General features: G+C 44.4%; 1 protein-coding gene and 1 non-coding gene across 3 annotated transcripts in view; one reads left to right on the top strand and one right to left on the bottom strand.

Moving 5' to 3' along the window:
* NSMCE2 (NSE2 (MMS21) homolog, SMC5-SMC6 complex SUMO ligase) overlaps positions 1-18,974 on the top strand; it is a 239,793-nt gene that overhangs the window by 153,468 nt on the left and 67,351 nt on the right. The window lies entirely within an intron of this gene.
* Positions 13,556-13,631, bottom strand: TRNAI-GAU (transfer RNA isoleucine (anticodon GAU)). Its single transcript has one exon. It is a non-coding gene; the product is annotated as a tRNA-Ile (tRNA).

Raw genomic sequence — 18,974 nt, 5'->3', positions numbered from 1 at the left:
AAACGGGGCCCAATTTGCAAAAGTAAGTAGTGGCCCCCTTTAAAAGAAAGAAAATTAGCAATATATTCTTCATTCACATTCTGAGGTTTAATTCTCTCTTACTTGCCAGAAGAAACTGAGCAAGTAAATAGGACATGCTTCCCATCCACGGCAAATTGTGAATCACTGCTACTTCTTATATAACTGACCCACATAGATTCTCTGCTGTTATTTTATCTGTACACCTCGGGGGTTTTGTTTGTTTGGTGAGGGGGGTGTCTTGGGTAAAATAAAGGATTATAATTTATCTCATAAGCCCCTTCCATTTCTAAACTGCTATAAGACATTAAGTCTAATTTTGTTTGAGCCTTACTTTTGCCAATTGATGTGATTGAGTTTTCTGGAACCACGTTGGCTCAAATGACTGAAAGACACCGTGAGGCCTGTCGGCAGTTTGGGGCAGGATGGGTTCAGTGATTCAGCAGACACGTGCCACGTTCAGGAGTCCAAACAGAACTCATGATCGAGTAGAGAAGTGCAGTGGTTTTACAACGTGACTCCCCCAATTCTTTGACAATATATGGGGCTCCACCTCCTCCCCTTCAGTCTAGGTTCAGTGCCTACCTGACAGTAGACTAGGGCCAAAGTCTGTTCAGTATCTGAGCCCAGACCTTAAGAAACTAGCAGTTTCCACTTCCTGTCTCTTGGGGACACTCACTCCTACCACCCAACTACTATACTGTGATGAAGCCTAAATTGCCCTCTGGAAAGACCACGTGGAGAGGGGCTGTCAGCCAGCATCCCCTTGTTAGCTGTCCGACCAAGCCGCGTGGAAGGAGCTTCTTCGTTCTGGGAGAGCAGCCAGCCGACACTGCCCTGTGTGGGGCAGACACACATTCCCACCGAGCCCTACCCAGACTGCAGATCCATGAGCAAATAAATGACTGCTGGCTAAGCCACTACGGTCTGTTGCCAAAATAAGAAGGTAGACACGTAAACAAGCAATGTGGAATCATGGTGACAGTGATCTGTAGTGGGTATCACAGCAACAGAGAACAGACACCTGACCCTTCCCGAGGTATCAAGGAAGACTTCCTCACTGAGCTGGTAGAGAGCTGAGTCTTGAGTGAGTAAGCGTTAGCCAGGTGCGGGGAAGGAGGCTGAGGTTTTCTGGACAGAAGGGACAACAGTGTGGTCAGAGGTGAAGCCAGGGGAGAGAATGGTATTCCAGTTTACAGCCTAGAGAGTGTGAATCCCGGAAGTCACGGTCATGCTGGCTGCGAGGAAGAGGCCAAATGAGAATGGAAATCGGGTCTTCTGTCTCCTGAGTGTTTGCAGTTGTGCCACATGACAGTTTTGGAGCTGAAGCTAGATTGGGCTCATCTAACCCAGCCTCCCCTTTTATAGATGAAGCAACTGATGAGGCGAAAGAATGCAGCCATCTCAGGGTGGGTGGTCTGGGAACTAATTCGGAGGGTGGAGACTGGGATGCAGAAGTCTGTTGGGGCGCGGTCTGGGGGTCAGCACCTGTGGCAGGTCAGCGGATGGCAGGACTGAGAAGAGGGAGAAGTCACACTGTGATGGCACAGTCTCAGCAGAAGCTTCCCCCAGCCCTTTATACCTCACTGACCTGCCGTTGGATGCTGGTCACACCGAAGGGCCATGATTTGGGGCAAGGAAACTCTGTTTAGCTAAAACAGTATCCAAAGAGGGCTGTAAGCAGGGGACATCTGCCACCAGCACTCCCAGCACTTTCCTTCCGGAGAACCATCTGGAAGTTCCATCACAGTGTCTGCCATGCACTTTGGAGTTACTTAGAAATGGGTTTCTATGCTAGGTCTCCCTCTGCCTAGCCGTTCAGGAAGCTAGCAGTGTTAGGGAGACTCTGGGTAGGGTGTCTTTAACCCTCAGGATTCTCTGTTAGGAAAGAGGAAAAACCATTTGAAAACTGAGTCTTGGTTTCCTTATTTGTGAAACAGGAAGAATAATTGTACCATCCTTTTGGGAAGGTTGTTAAGAGGATCCGGTGAGATCCTAAAGTTTCCAAGGTACCTACTTTTAGAAAATTAGTTGTTATACTCATGTAAAATGTCTACTTCGGTGCCAGATACATAATATTTACCACAAAAGTTGCTCAATAAGTATTTCATTAAACAATATTCCAGAAATGTTGAGTGAATTTCTAGAGGCCAAAGTCAGAGTCGACGCCAGAGCTGAAACACAGGCCGCTTACTTTGCTCTTGGGTTCGAGTTTCAAATCCAGGCACATGGGAGGAGATATCCCTACACTGAGTCGGAGTATGGTGGAGGGGAGTGGGTCCCTGAACGCGACTGTACCCTGGAGAGTCTGAGTCCTTAGGCTAAGTCACTGGTGGTGTCAGCCCCGTGGGAAAGTGTGTTTTTCAGAATAGAACCAAGAAGATAAAATTAAAGATGAAGTCATCCGAGTCGCAGTACTGCACCACCACAGCACTGGTGCAGAGGGCTGGTTACAGCTTGGGACAGGTTTCTCTGAGTCATGGAGGAGACATACATATGTATGTGTGTGTGGCAAAGTAAGTTTACAGTTGTGCGTCCACGAAACAGCTCTTATTATTTATGAATCGTTACACGATTTTCCATGTGAACAGCTGTAAACCTGCTTTGCCCATCCCTGTGTATACAGTACATATAGACATGACTGCTGGGCATTTCACCAGGCCTGCTTGTGCTTCCCAGCGGATAGAGTCCCGTCCAGTTGGCTCCCTCAGTGAATACTGACCGTGATCATTCTCTCACTCCCTCTTTCTCAGCTTGAGTTTCCTCTCTGAGATGAGGATTTGGATCTAGGTGAGCGCCTTCATGTTCTCTCACAGCTTAATTCTTTAACTCCCAATGTACTCCACAGCGTGGCTTTTAAACTGTCATCTTCAGAGGACATCAGGGCGGTTCACTCGGTCGTGGTGGTGAGAAACCACTGCCCTCCAGCACAGGTTGAAGCAAAGCATGGCTATATATGATCCTACAGAGAAGTGGTCTCATTGCTCATGTGTGAAGGAGCACGGTGTGTTGAACAAGACTTCAGAGGAAAGTGTTCACTAGCTCTTGCTAAAAAATCAACAACCAAAAACCCTGATGCTTACCTTTCATGGAAGAAGGCGAGAAAAATCACTATGCTGTGAGTCAACCAGAGTACTCTGTAGTCATTACAGAATCATGTCCTTACCTGCAGTTTTTTATGGAATCATCCAAATTTGTTGTTTAACATTTATCGACAATCACTATTGTGTTGGATACTGTGCAGAGCAAGTTGATGCGAGCTTCCCCCGCTCCGGTAATCAAGGGAGAGAACGGAAGGGGATCAAATTCACAGGGTTGGAAGCGCAGAACTTCTTTTCTCTCAGAAAACACCTAGGTGTTCAAACTGAGTCTCAGTCTACTGTCCTGGAGCCTTTACTGTCTATAGAAGCATCGTTTTCTCTTCTTTGTTCCTTTTACTTTTTCAGTTTGGCTTCTCCGCTGTTCCTGTTCCCATGTGCTCGGGTTTATGGCTTGCGTCGCTTTTGAAACCTCGGCAGCTAAACTCTCATTGGAGATTCATCACACCTAAGGCATTTTAATATAACTCTTTCATTAATATCTTGAATTCTGGGAATTTAATCAGTATATTTAGATTTTTTTTAACTTGTTCCTGCCTGAACCATCAGACATTTTCGCAGAACAAATATTTAATCCTTACGATTTAGTAACTAAGGGATTTAAAGACTAACTTTGAAAATAGGTCAGGGAAAAACATCTACTTTGATTTACAGCTAATCAGGCAAGGGAGTAAAAAAAAGCAATTTAGAGGCTTATGAAAAGCATTTGTGAAATTAGTTTTATGTAATTTTCTGAAAGCGGCTATCTGTAAAGCTGAAGAATGAGTCAGAGCTGCCTTAATTTTGCCTCTCCCTCATTCATCCATTCTCTATTATTCATCCACTCATTGTTCACCCATCCATTCACTGAATACTGCTCTAGACACTGGGGTAACAGAGACAAGTAAGACAGCTGGAGCTTACTTTGTACCGGTCCCGTGTCAGGAACTTTGAACTGGGAACTCTGCTTACTTACGGCTCTACAGTCCGGCATCGTGGGCTGGGCATTACATGGGGTCCGGTGGATTTCCTGCTCCCTAGTAAGTTGTGTCACTTTAGGTGAGAGCCGGACTGGGTCCAGCTCCTCATCTCTGAAGTGGCATTGCCCACCCTATTTACTTACCAACCTTATCACTTTTGCTACTTCCTGTCCACAGTCAGAGACTTCATAAATGAGTCTAAGTGCACAGACTAAGTGGGCAGAGAGAGGGGTAAGGGCAGAGATGACATCTGTCTTAAAGGAGCCCAGACTTCAGTTTGAAAATTCAAAGTGGTCAAATAGAAATTATTATCTTAATTGCAGTTTCCAAAGGACCTGGACGGAGGTGTCCATTGGCTCTATAATGTTTCTAGGGGCCCTCTCTCTTAGACATGGGCATGCCCACTTATCCCACCTGGATCATCTTAGGAAGAAGTAAAAAAATTGCGTCCAGCTCCTGCTAGGTTTCGCCTACTGTGCTGATGCTCTGGGATGAGGTAAGAGCTGATCTGTCCTAAAGCAGTCCCAGTCCTGGGCCACTCAAGACGCTTTCTGAGATAGCCGCTCTGCAGTGCAGAGGTTTGAGTTTTACTCTCTGCTCTCTCCCAGTGCTTAAAACAGTAAGACTAACACTCATTAAAAGTGTTCTGAATGAATGAAAGCCTCAGTCTACTGTAGAGAGTCTTCTGATACTTTTATATCCCCAGATAGACGGCTTCTTGAAAACAGTGGCTGTACTGGATTGGTCTCCAGATTTCCAGCGTCTGCACATGACAGGCATTCTGGATGTTTGTCAGATGAGCACATGGACAAGCACTGCCAGGACTCTGATGGATGCCCAGGGTCAGGACCTCCCCATCCCTCCCTCCAGTAAGCTCTAAAAGCGACAGAAGGACTTAACTTCCAGGAAATCTGGGACATAGCCCAAAGTGGCCTGCTACAAATGTGAAATTTCACTGAAGTGTCTTTTTTTAATCATAGCTCTTCTGTTTATTTTAGATTTTCTACTCTATTCATGTTCCTTTCAAAAAATAACCCTTGGCGGGATGGATAAAATTGATATTCCAAGGAGAGACCTTGTATATCAGGGGTCCCCAAACTACGGCCCGTGGGCCGCATGTGGCCCCCAGAGGCCATTTATCCGGCTCCCCTGCACTTCCAGAAGGAACACCTCTTTCATTGGTGGTCACTGAGAGGAGCATAGTTCCCATTGAAATACTGGTCAGTTTGTTGATTTAAATTTACTTGTTCTTTATTTTAAATATTGGATTTGTTCCCGTTTTGTTTTTTTACTTTAAAATAAGATAAGCGCAGTGTGCATAGGGATTTGTTCATAGGTTTTTTTATAGGCTGGCCCTCCAACAGTCTGAGGGACAGTGAACAGGCCACTGTGTAAACAGTTTGGGGACCCCTGTTGTATATATTCTCTGCTGAGTCCCGTGGAGTCTGCAGCAGCCAGCGGTGCTTGTCCATGCAGCAGGGGTCAGGACAGGGCAGGCGCGTCTCGAAGCCAGTGCAGAACCATGTGAGAGACCAGCGGGCCCAGAGGGAATCGGCCCAGGATAGGAGAGAAACTGGACAGGTGGCCAGACTTACTTGCTGGGAGTTGTATTATGCCATCTTACAGCCTCACTGACTTTTCTGACTCTTCCTAAAATACTACTACTGCTACTAAACATTTACTTCCCTCTATTAATACCTTGACACGTGCATACATCTCATTTGATCTTCACAACAGCTCTGAGAAAGTGATGTTTCTTTGGTTTCAATATTATTCACACAAAGGAGAACTCTCAAACAAGGACTAGGCTGGGATGAGGGTGAAACGGGAGGCACTCGGCCTGGGCGCAGATGTTCAAGGAGCGTCAAAACACTCAGTAATCCAGATAAATATGACTCCATGCCGTCCTTTAGAGAATTAAAATCTACGCAGAGTCCGACAGCCTGGATTCAATTAGGCGAGGTGATGGAAGGGAATTGTTCAAGGAAGTGTAGGGTCAAACCCTGTCTTTGTTTAAATTTTATTTTGTTCATCATGGATTTGGGGGGCATTAATTTTCATTTTTAGAATGTTGCATTAAGATATTCATTACCTTGATCAGTGAGTTTCTTTGTACCCTCTTAAACTCAGCCCTTGAGGCCAGTGCCTCCCTCACGCCGTCCTGATCCCAGCCCTGTCTTGGGGGTAGGCCCGCTCCTACAGCTTGTAAGGATCAGGGGCTGCATTTGGCCACAGCTTTCTGACTCCGTATCATAGTCTCTTTCTGTGACACCACACGGCCACCTCAGAGGCCTACATTTCTTTGTCTCTGAACATCTCTTGGTCTTTGTTGTTTGTTGTTCATCAAGTTTTCTTAAGTCCCACTTTTTGAGACTATCTTTAATACTTCCTCATGATCTTCCCATGGGTTGTTTTGTTTTGTTTTGGTAAGTGCATATTATGCACCCTCTGTTGTTTTAAAGTAGTTGATTTCTAAGCATTTCCGGACAAATCTTACTTATCTCATGGGCACACCACAAAATTATTGCCTTGCTTCAAACCAAATTCTGAAATTCGTAGGTTCATATTAGGACCTCTGAATATAGCTGACTCTGCGTGAGCCGGCAGAGGAGGTCTGCTCTTCAAGCACCACCCAGTTGTAGGATGAAATGGTGATGAGAACAGCCACTAGGCATTCAGCAGCATGGCTTTATTTGTTTGTTTATTTTATCTAACAGTATGTAGCTTTTTTTTTTTTAATCAGCAGCATGTCTTACAAAGTCAAATTTCCTGCAGATTTTTCTCCTTAGTGAAGTTTCTTGAATAGTGATAGTCTGTGGAAAACAGGACAAGCACCACCACCCATGTTCACCTTCTGTGGGAGGAGTGTTCATAGGACTACATGGAGGTGTGAGTGATCTTTATCTGGGGAGATTCTGTTTATCTAAAGCGTGCATCAGTTGGCCCTGCTATATCGTTAGGAAGAAAAGAAAACTGTCCAACTGATCACTCTCCCACACTTGGCCTTACTTCCGAATAATTGACAGGCATCCTTAAGAAGTTCAGTTCTACTCTTCTTGTTGGGAACAAATAAAGACACACTGGGAGCTTGAGTAAGAAATAGAATGGGACATAAAAGAAAGCAGTAGCAGGCTTTTGTTTTTCTTTGCAGTTAATTCTTAGTTGAGGTAAGAGGAGTTGAGGACAAGGAGGCAGACCTTGGAATTGTTCATTAAGGAGGATGAGGAGAGATGTTAGGAGTTACTGTGTCCCCGGGAACATCATAGGGTAAAAACTCTGATTTAAATAATGGCACTGAACATTTGGTTCAAGGACCAGACAGAGAAGCAGAAAATAGTCCCTTTCCTAAACATGTGTTCTTTTATTGCTTTACTTTAGTGAGTACAATTATGTATAGGGGCTTTCATTCATATGGCATTTTTATGGTGGTTTATGAGAAGTGAGACTAGAAGGTCAGGACTAAAGTGCTTGAATGCTTGGTTAAGAAATGAAACTTTTTTGTATAGGTGATGTTGAACTATAGAAGACTTTGGGGGGAGGGTAGCTAATCAAACTAGTATTTTTAGAAGTTCTTTTGTACAAAAAACAAAAGTCTCTACTCAAAAAAGTTTATATATTCAAAAAGTTTAATCTGGTGATATTATGAAGGAAAGAGAAAGACCTGGACCCAGGAGAGGACTGATTTTTGGGTCAAACCAGTGAGTACTTTGAGCAGTGTTTTGGTTGGTTAAGTTAGAAATGCAGGGAAAGTGCGACTGTGAGATAAGTGGGAGAGGACATGGGCATTCATTGTTGGGACTTATATTGATTATTAGAAGGAGAAAGAAGTTAAAAAAAAAGGGGACCCCAAGGTTTGGTCATGAATGCCCTAGAGAATGATCAATCCATTACAAAAAAGGGGGTGAGGCAAAAGGAATTGTGTGGGGAGTGAAGGGGAAGGTGGTCTATTCAAGTTCACACATTTTCTTTGAAGCTGTGGTGTGATGAGCAATTTAAATGTCCCTTAGGTTGTTGTGGATGCAGACCTGGAACCGGAGAAAGATCAAGGCTAAGCATGAATTATTTAGAAGTTACATATCCCAACAGAAGGTTGAAGTTTTAGCAGGTGCATCACAAGGCGCTGAGATAGACACACGTCCATTGGCCAGAAAAAGGAAGAAATGTCATAGGAGGAATGGTCTGAGATGGAGGAGGTGCAAGATCCCATAGAAATGTGGGGGTATGGGAGGAAGTAATTTCAGGAAGAATGATGCAGCCAGCAGTGCCAGAGCCAGCAGCTCAAAACTAGTGAGTAATCGCAGGAGTAGTCTTGAGCTTACAAAATAAAACTTGAGATCCAGGAGGAGGAAGAGTGTCAAAAAGCAGGAAGCTAACGTAAGAGGTGACTATTGGATGACCATTGTGTGAACTTTAAATGAAGTTAACTTGGTAAATGATGTTTTTCCTAGGTGACTAGTAGACATGTAAATCTCTTGTGTTCTATTTATTTCAAAGTCTTTTTAAATTGACAGATATTGGGGGAGAGATTATGTCTTATGTTTAATGTATTTTTAAGTTTCATAATTCTCTTTTTTATTTCCACAAAATATGGACTGCTTCTACATGGCTGTCTTTGCTCACTTCCCAAAATAGATCAACAAAGATTTGGCTCTTTTACTTTGAGTAAGGAAGTTGGTTCACATGTGGCCGATTAGGTTGTATGTGTCCAATGGCATTCAAAGCAAAGATATAAAATGCTGCTGTTGTTTTTTTTCACATTTTCTTTTATATCTATGGAGTGGAGCAAACAAAGCCATACCACTTTAAAATGACATATGTCTGACCTGACCAGGTGGTGGCTCAGTGAATAGAGCATCAGACTGGGATGCAGAGGACCCAGGTTCGAAACCCCAAGGTTGCCGGCTTGCGCACAGGCTCACCAGCTTGAGTGCAAGGTCGCTGGCTTGAGCATGAGATCATAGACATGACCCCATGGTCGCTGGCTTGAGCCCCAAGGTCGCTGGCTTGAGCAAGGAGTCACTTGGGCTGCTGTAGCTCCCTGCTCAAAGCACATACAAGAAAGTAATCAATGAACAACTAAGGTGCCACACAAAGAATTGATGCTTCTCACCTCTCTCCCTTCCTGTCTGTCCCTATCTGTCCCTCTCTCTCTCTGTCTCTGTCACAAAAAAGCAAAGACATGCCTCTGTATTCCACTCACTGATTGATTCATTTATTTTCTGTCCCTGACATGACTTTGAGAAGGAGAAGATTTCTACAGCAGGGGTTGCGATAGGTGTATACATTCCGTGGTCACAGCTTCCTACAAAATTATTAAAACTCTTGTTTTGTGCTTTGAGTGTTGGCTTCTTGGTGACAGTTCACAGAATCTGACAACCTAAAAGCTTAAAAGGTAAACATGAATCATTTAGGTCTGTATTGCCAAGGATAATGTGGTTCACTTGAGTCTTAATAACAAGACATCCTGAATCAGTCATCATCATCTGTAGTTAAAAACATGAATGAAATTAATTTCCCAAGAGCCTTTTACCAAGCTGACGCTGTAACAAAATAAGTTAATATAACATGTCCTCTGGAAGCCATTATCTATATATTTATTCATTCATTGAACATTTATTGAGTACATACATACTTTCTGACAGGCTGAAGTAAAAATCAGTCACTGCCTCTAGGGTTCTTCAAAACCATTAGTAGCTTTACAAGTAATGAGAATTTCAACCCAGTCTGTAGATGTTGTACCAGTAAGCCGAGGGAAATATAAAAAGAGAGAGAGTGACTAAATTATGATAAAGAGGGGTAAAAGATGAAATCGGACACGGTATATAGAAGACAGTTTATGCAAATCCTTATGTCACTTGCTAAACAACCTGAATTTTATCCTGAAAGCAGAGGCATGCATACATTGAATCATGTTAAACAGAACCAGATTATGATCAGCATTGTATTCCATTCTGGATAAGAGGTCAAACAGATAAGAACTATAAGACTATTATAGTAACTGTGGTGAGGAGGGTCTTGTTTAAGGCACTACCCAGGTGGGTATGGAGAAGAGGAGGTATTGAAGTTGAGAGATATTTGGGACATAGCACTAATGGGTTAAATAGAAGAGATGGGAGGTTAGAGTGTCTTCCCGAAGCACCAAGGTTGCGGGTTCGATCCCTGGATCAGGGCACACCCAGGAAGCAACCAATGAGTGCACAACTAAGTAGAACATCAAATGAATGCTTCTCTCTGTCTCTCTTACTCTCTCTCTCTCTCTCTCTCTCCCTCTCTCTCCCTTTCTTCTGTCTCTCTAAAATCAATCAATGAAAAAAAAAAAGAAGAGATGAGAGGGAATAAGAGGTAGAGTCAAGGAGAAGCCTGCAACTTAAATGTCCGGGCCATGGGGGACAAAAACAAGAGGTGTCAGCTTTTGGCTATCTCTAACACAAGGGAGATTAGAGCAGCTGAGTCATCCGAGGCTGATTCAGTCTCTGACAGGAATCCTACCTGTTCATCTTTGAAACCAAGAATGAAATGGCTTTTGGCCTCTTAAAACCTTTGGAACAGTGCTGAATAGGTATGAATCAGGTTTCATAGGTAGAGCCCTCGGGTTTCCACATCAGGGTCTGGAGGCCACACACTTGCTTTTATTGTACCGAGGTACCCTTTTGATAGTGGCTTTCAGTCTTGTGTTTTTAATAACTCTGTCGTCATATGTATGTTTCACCTTGATAATGGTTATTATACTTAGCACTTTGCATCTTTTAAGAACTCAACAACATTGAATAATTAGTCTGCATAATACCCTGTGAGTTAATAGGTGGGGGGTATTGTCCCATTTTTCAGATGGGAAAACTCAGAGAGATACTAAATGACTTGCCCAAGACCACACCACTTCACAGGGACGGAACTGACTCTTGAATCTGCAGTTTCCTTTATCTTATCACACCCATACAAGTTGATGACCAGGTTTGCTATGTCGCTTCTTCAAAAATCTCAGCATTTAGTCCTAGAAAAGGGCAAGCAGGATACAGGGACGGGTGAGAGTGACCAAATGAGAGTGAAAGTGACCCTGCATACGGTGGGGACCCGGGGAGGGGGGGACGAGAGTAGCGATGTAACCGCTTCTCCACTCCCGTATATCCGAGGAGAGGGGGACCATATCCAGTGGCACGAGGACATCATTTCAGCTAAGTGTAAGGGCCTCTTGTATATCACAACAGAGCAACTTGAACACTCCGCACCACAGCAAGGAGACAGTTATTATAGAATTGTCTCTTTTTCCATTTGTATACGGTTATGCAGCGAGGAAAGAGAACTGACTTGGGAGCGAGGCACTCCTGAGTTGAGACCCCTCCCAGGAGGGAGCCGGGTGACACTGGGCCGAGGCTGGTCCTCCAGCGGTGCGGGAAGGATTAAGGCAGTGGTCAGCAAACTCATTAGTCAACAGAGCCAAATATCAACAGTACAACAATTGAAATTTCTTTTGAGAGCCAAATTTTTTAAACTTAAACTATATAGGTAGGTACATTCCCTATCGAGGTAGCGCCCGCACGTGGTATTTTGGGGAAGAGCCACACTCAAGGTGCCAAAGAGCCACATGTGGCTCGTGAGCTGCAGTTTGCCGACCAAGGGACTAGGGGGTTGAGAGTGCCAGGTGCCCAGAACGGAACTTGACAATTACTGCTTTACCAGTGGTGTCTGTTATTTTTATTCTCAAGGACAGGATATCATGCTGAAAGGGCCCTTTGGTTTAATTTTTTTTTTAGTTGAGTAACAGGACCAGGTAAATTCAGCTTGTGAGGAATTATTGTCTGTGAAAGAAACCAGTGATAAATTTTGATAGTGAGTCAACTAGATAGAGTCTGACCCCCTTACTCACTGACAAAAACAGAGGTCATTTCAGTGAAGCAGTCATCAGTGTGGGCCTTCCAAAACATCATAGTCATGTTACAGTAAACTTTTTATATTTGTTGCGTCACAGAGATTTATTGAAGTGATAAAAGTTATTATGGAAAACAGTGTGAGGTAACCATGGTAACAGTTATTTGATCTCACAGTAATTAGCTAAGCATTTGGTTGCACAATACTTTCACAATGCCTTCCTGGTTAGTTCATTAAACAAAATTAGCTTTTGTTTGAACTGCCTTCCTTCGGTGTCCTGAATTTGATTTTAGTTCAAAAGAATTGGAAAGTGTATTTTAAAACTACCTTTCCAACATACAGTTTATGGACATATCTGAGGTTGCAACTGGTTTTTATTTAATTCTCTTTTTATGCCATAGTCTGATGGTGATTCATCAGCTTATCCTCTGAAGTGTGTCTTCCAGTTGATAGAGTGGGCTCAGACAGGAAGGGCGAATTGGATATCAGTTTCTTAGTCCTGGCCCCGCACCAGCTCGGAATGCAGGCGGGGGTCAGCTGGTACCCCGCCATGACTGAGCTTCTGTACCTGGGAGAGTGGTTGCTGTCTTCTGTGTCAGAATCCAGAGGTCTCATGAATGGGATTCGGGAGAACATGACTCCCGATGGGACCCGGAACTAGTCAGGTTCCCAGGTCTTCTGCAGCACCCTACCATGCGCCTCTTCCTCGCTGTTCAGCATAACTCATACTGTGTTCAGGTGCCTCTCCTGGGGCAAGGTGGAATGTACTGCTGGTGACTCACCTCCATGATGATGTCATTCTCAGAGGGCTTCCAGAGCTCTTGAGACAAGGGCTCTCAAGCTGTGTTTAAGAAAGGCATATCTGGCCTGACTGGTGGTGGCACAGTGGATAGAGAGTTGGCCTGGGACACTGAGATCCCAGGTTCGAAATCTCAAGGTTCCCAACGTCAATGCGGGGTCACCGGCTTGAGCCGGTGGGAACCATGGGGTCACGGGATTGTCGACATGACCCCATGGTCGCTGGCTTGAGCAAGGGGTCACTGATTAGGCTGGAGCCCCTTCCCCGTAAAGGCACATATGAGAAGCAATCAGTGAACAACTAAAGTGCCATAACTATGAGTTGATACTTTTCATCTCTCTCCCTCAAAAAAAAGGCACACTTGCCCTGCACCCCACTCCCCACTCCCCTCCATTATACAGGGGAAGCTCAATCCCATACTGTTTGACAGATTGGAGCTCCTACATGCAAAGGAGAGCTTTGCACATTCAAGATTTCAGACAAGACAAATAAAGAAAATGAAACAAAAAGTTTTTACTTTTTTTTTTTCTTTTCATTTTCCAGAAGCGGGAAACGGGGAGGCAGTCAGACAGACTCCCGCATGCACCCGACCGGGATCCACCCGGCACGCCCACAGGGGGCGATGCTCTGCCCATCTGGGGCATTGCTCTGTTGTGACCAGAGCCATTCTAGCGCCTGGGGCAGAGGCCGAGGAGCCATCCCCAGCGCCCGGGCCATCTTTGCTCCAATGGAGCCTCGGCTGGGGGAGGGGAAGAGAGAGAGAGAGAGGAAGGAGAGGGGGAGGGGTGGAGAAGCAGATAGGCGCTTCTCCTATGTGCCCTGGTCGGGAATCGAACCCGGGACTCCCGCAGATCAGGCCGACGCTCTACCACTGAGCCAACCAGCCAGGGCCAAGTTTTGACTTATTGATGAAAAAATAGAGGAGGTCTAAAGTAAATTATCAAAACAAGATTTTTAAAAATTTAGTGACAGTTTTCTTGTATTCATTTTATTTTCATTCTTGTCAATGTAGTGATTTTAATTTTATTGATAGTTCACTCAATTTTTTAAAGGCTTTTAAAAGCTAGTTGCTTTCTGAGTTGTGTGTCAAGCTCTTTTTTTTTAGTTAGGCAACTCTTTAGAGCTGTCATATTTTCATCTCTATGCATATTTATGCAGAATTTGCTTAATTAGATTGACTTCCACGTGGGATGCATGCATCTTTCGTTTCACTGACTAAGGTTAGAATTCTCATGATAAAGATTCGTTTGTTCTTGATTGGTCTCAATTTTTTTTTTTTTTTTGGCTAATCTGAAGATAATTAAAAAATAACAACAATAGAATAATAGGTTACCCTAGGTAGCTTCAGCACTTGACTCATTCTTTTTTCCCATCTTCCCCATTTCCGCTTTTATCCTCAGCTGAAAAGGCCCCTAAAACTCTTCCTACCTGTCTTCTCTTCCACGTAATTCTTCCTTCTTCATAGAATAATGTCTTTTCTTTCGATCCATTTAGAAAAAAAAATTGATGTCCTTTGCTGCAGCTCTCATCACAGCTTCTGTGAAATGTTCCCCAGTTTCTCTTCCATCCTGTCCCCTGTTGCCTAACTCCCCCATGTCATCTGTACCTAATTTTGGAACCCACTTTTCATCATACATTAAAATTGGTTGAAAATGATCTCCCCCATGAGCTATGAACTCCACCAGCAGAGTACCGGTCGCCTCTCCCGTGGTACCCAGCATCTAAGGCCGTGTCTGTGGGCCACCAGCCAACCAGCGACTCGTCCCCCTCTCGGCATCCCCTGACCCCTAAGCTCCCACCATTTGTGTTTCTCTTTTGCTGCCAGGTCCAGCCACACTGGGCATGTACCCTTGAACTCCTCAGATTTCATACTCCATTCTGTAGGCCTACCAAATGGTCTGTGTATGGATTCTCAGTTATTTCAGGAAAGCAGGAGGGACAGTGCTATGTATTGGATACCCATTGTGTTTTAGGTGCTATGCAATGGTTTTCGTCATGCCCACAACTCAATGAGATGAATATTAATATCCACATTTCCCCCACACACACACACATTTTTTTCCCCAAGAGACACTAAGGTTCAGAAAGATTCAGTGGCACATGAAACTAGTAATTGAAAGAGCTGGAATTTGAACACCGGACTCTCTGCCTCCAAAATCCAGCCTCTCACTTTTTCCACTTCATTGGCTTCAGTGTGGTGACTCAGCCCAACATGAGTTCTGAGCTAAGCCATTTCATCAGAGCAGTCAGCACCAGCCTCTGTTCCTTTGATCTGCTGGCCATGTGCTGTGCACCCGTCAGCCAGAGGGCTGCCTCCCCTCTGGATTTCTGTTCTGCGCTAGTGCTCTAGGTCTCTGCTGAAGGAACGACAGATTCTTCCCGACTCACTTTCTACAAAGGCAGGCTGCTCAGTGTCATTTAGACAAAGAATGCTCAACCCATTACTCACGCCTCACTCCCCCCCTCCCCCCAGCCCTTCAGTGCCCAGGGCCAACACTGACAAACAGTGTGAGTTCATTCTCAATTCAGTCTTTCGGAAAGCCATAGCCCATTGATGAGAACGGAGATCGGAGAAAACCCTGTTTGCCCCTCTGCTCTAGCCCCTGTCTGTGACTGAGCAGCTTTCCCATTGTTCCCTGTGAGCACTACCACTCTAACAGTAAATATGAGTAACACCTAAAGCCTTCTTCCCAAAAAGCTGGACAACTCTTTTCTGGACACACCTTTTCTTGGCTTTTGCTAACACTAATTCTACTTGGCCCACTGTCTTCCTATCACTGTCTATGGAATAATTAATTAACCATCGAATCTTCTCATTTTATTGTGTCATGAAGGCAAACCCGAGTGTATTGTTCCTTAGTGAATCTACAGCGGCCAATAGAGTATCTGACACAAGGTAGAGGCTCTGAGCATTTCTATAACAGGAGAAGGACAGATGGACTTGGCCCAGGGAGCACACTGAGCCTGTGTCCTTTCGTTTCCTTCTCGTAACCCAGAGTAGTCAGTGTTGTTCCTGTTACAGATGAGCATGTGGAAGCTCACAGAGGTTTCCCTGCCTTTAAATGGCAGGACTGACCCGTCTTTCACAGACTTGCTCAGATGACGTCTCTTCTAGAAAGCCCATTATTATCCCTTCAGCCATGACCATGGATGGCACTGCACTACTCGGGGTACCATCCTCATAGATGACTGTGTAAGTGACGCCCCCCAGAGTTGTAGAGTTTGGTGGCCCTGTGGCAGCTGTATGTTTTGATGGTACCCAAGGTCTTTCTGACAATAGTTTTTACACTCTTCCTCCTAGAGGAAGTCCTGTTTCCCCTACTAGGTTATGAACACCCTGGGGGAGGGAAAGTGCCCTCTTCGTCTGTGTCCCCTGTTGGACAAAGTGGTTGTTGAATGGTCAGATGTCCTGTCTGTTCTCCTGAGCGCGGGTCTCGGTGACATGGGTTCCGCCAGCCTCCTCTCCCTCCCCCTGGGCTGCCCTCGCTCCCCCCCTCTGTGCGTTCCCTAGGCCTTTCCTGCCAGCTCCCGAGGAAGCCGTCGCTTCTCTGATGGCCTCTCTCTGGCTGTGACAGGGCCATCGTGGTCCTCATCAGGCACCAGGGACCCAATGACTGAAGCACATTGTACTTTTCAAGAACCTCCAAAATGTTGATCTCAAAAGAAAAATTATTGGCTCCAAAACACAGAGAAATGCAGGATCAAAAATAAATGTTAAGCAAACAAATACAAAACCAAATATTTTGTCATCTTCATTAAATGTTAAATTTAGCAATGATTACTGAGACATCATAGCAAACTACAAATTATAATGAGTAACCGGGAGCCAAACAAGTTCAAAAACAAAAATACAAAAATTCTTTCAAAAATGTGGTGGCCATAAAATGATTCTTAATGTGGGTTCTGAATACAGCTTTTAACATGTTTGATGTGACGTTGGAGAGGGGCCCTCCCGAAAAGAAGCCTACTAGAGATCTTAAAAATAAGTTGCGTGGCCACAATGCCATTTTAACTGATTGTAATTAAACGATCGTGGTCTCTGTTGTTATGGAGGGGAGGAAGCATGGATATGTCGCTGTCTTTTTTTAAATTTAATTTAACTGATAAGAAGAAAGTTAAGGGAATTCTCCCCACGTACGCAGAAGGGGCGCACACATTGCTGCCGATATTAAGGCATCTTTGGGGCCCTCCGGTGGTCCCATTAGGGCCTCCTACGCTCTGCCCTGCCCTGTCTGGTTCCTTCCCAGGGTAGGAAGTTGGGGGTGACACGGAAGCCCTGAGGGCAGGATGCTGGAGCAAATGAAGCAGAGGGGTGCCGTGGCAGCCCCGGGAGCGCTCACACTGTTTGCTTTGCCAGCTCGCCCGAACTGACCCCTGTCACATTCGGGGTGACAGAGTGCCGAACCACTGTTGTAGGAGCTGGTTACGCAGTGACCACGTGGACAGTTTGGTGGAGGCGTTTACTTCGCCATGAGTATTGAATAATTACGAGGTAGAGTTTTGGGATGCTTTTGCCTCAAACCGAAGGTTCCCCCTCCCTTGTATGTTCTTTGTTCTTTTGTTTTTCACCCTGTAATTTAAATTGCAGTCCCAGAAGCGAATATTAGCTTTAACCTGTTCAAAAACTGCCAGCGACCTTCATAGCTTTTACTAGCTGTGTGTAATGTTGGTGTGTGGTTGCTACTAAAGGTTCATGCCTAATATTGTCCCCCTACTAACCATCTAGCAAGTTCAACTCAAACTGAGAACCAGGATGGGGTGGGGATGGAGGCAGTCGGCAAGAGGTCAGAACCACAGTCAGAGGTGGAAATGTAAAGCATATAGTACCCTGTGCATTTGTAGAGTGATCAGAGGGTATCAATCAACCAGAACCACTGCAGAGGGAGAGGGAATTGAGGGGGTGGGGCAGCTTTTTTTTTAATAAGTGGATTCATGTGATCTACTATCTCCAAAAGTTTAGCCTTGCCAGTTTAAATATGGAGGTATTTTTCAAAAGAGATCATCAAAAATGACATTCCACTCTTATTACAAAGCTATTTTGGGGGTAAATATTTTGATAGATGTGGTTGGGTGCACCTGGGAGCCGAGAGAGCCACGGGAGCCCCAGGCAGTTAGCACAGATGGAGCATAAGATATATCCGGGCTGTTTTTTACCCCCATATGTTTAGCAAATGGTTGATCTGTGGCAGCCGGGGACGTTAACGTTTTCTGTGCCACTGTCGGAAGAGTAGCTTCCTCGGGGAAACATGGCCTCGTTATTTAAGGATGGTGATGACCATGCTAAAACTTATTTCACAGATAAATTTGTAACGGAGTGTGTTATGATACAAGCATTGTGTTAAGTCAGATTACTAATTAGAATCAAATCAGACTGGAGTAATTAAGTCTGCTTAAACTTGTTTACAACATATTTATGGTGAGGGCATTTCACTTACTGGTCATAAGGCATCTTTCTGATGCATTAAGCTGAGAAGATTGCTACTTTAATTTTTCTCTTTTTTTTTGAAACTAAGAGTTGAAACACTAAGCAGATTTAAGTTATAACGTATCATTTATTAAAATAATCAGGTACACCATCCAGCTTTATTGTTAAGAAGGAAGCATGCACGTTTAAAACAGCAGCTTCTTGGCGTGTTTGCTGGCCTTCTCTGTAGTTAGGTTTCGTTATGTGACATTTTAAAATTGTTAACACCCTTTTTCAGCCTTAAAAAGTTCGTCCTTCTGAAGGTGGCATTGTTGATTAGCAGAAAAATGTCATGAACGCAGTGCAGTCTGTTGCACTGTCCACCAGTGAGCAGAAGTGGCTTGAACTATATGTCAATGAGCATGTATTTTGTCCTTCGTTGTTTTCTTGATGGAGTCCAAGCTCCTCGAGGGCACACACCATCCTTCTGACCTCATGTCGTGGTTGTTGAGTTAATGCTGAAGGACTCTTTGCTAAGAAAACGGGTGTTTTTTTATTTATTTTTTATTTTTATTCATTTTAGAGAGGAGAGAGAGAGAGAAAGGGGGGAGGAGCAGGAAGCATCAACTCCCATATGTGCCTTGACCAGACAAGTGCAGGGTTTTGAACCGGAGATCTCAGCGTTCCAGGTCATCGCTTTATCCACAACAACGGTTTTCTTTAACACCCCAAAAGCTGTCAGCAAATGGTAAAGGTGACTTTTTTGAAGAACACATCACGGTGTCTTTATTAGCAACCCAAAGCAGGAACATGGGTAATGTGACCTAGTT

The sequence above is a fragment of the Saccopteryx bilineata genome, chromosome 3, assembly GCF_036850765.1.
Source record: "Saccopteryx bilineata isolate mSacBil1 chromosome 3, mSacBil1_pri_phased_curated, whole genome shotgun sequence".
In the NCBI taxonomy this organism is placed as follows: domain Eukaryota; kingdom Metazoa; phylum Chordata; class Mammalia; order Chiroptera; family Emballonuridae; genus Saccopteryx; species Saccopteryx bilineata.
The sequence above is the reverse complement of the archived record's forward strand: the minus strand, read 5'-3'. Positions and strand labels throughout refer to the sequence as shown.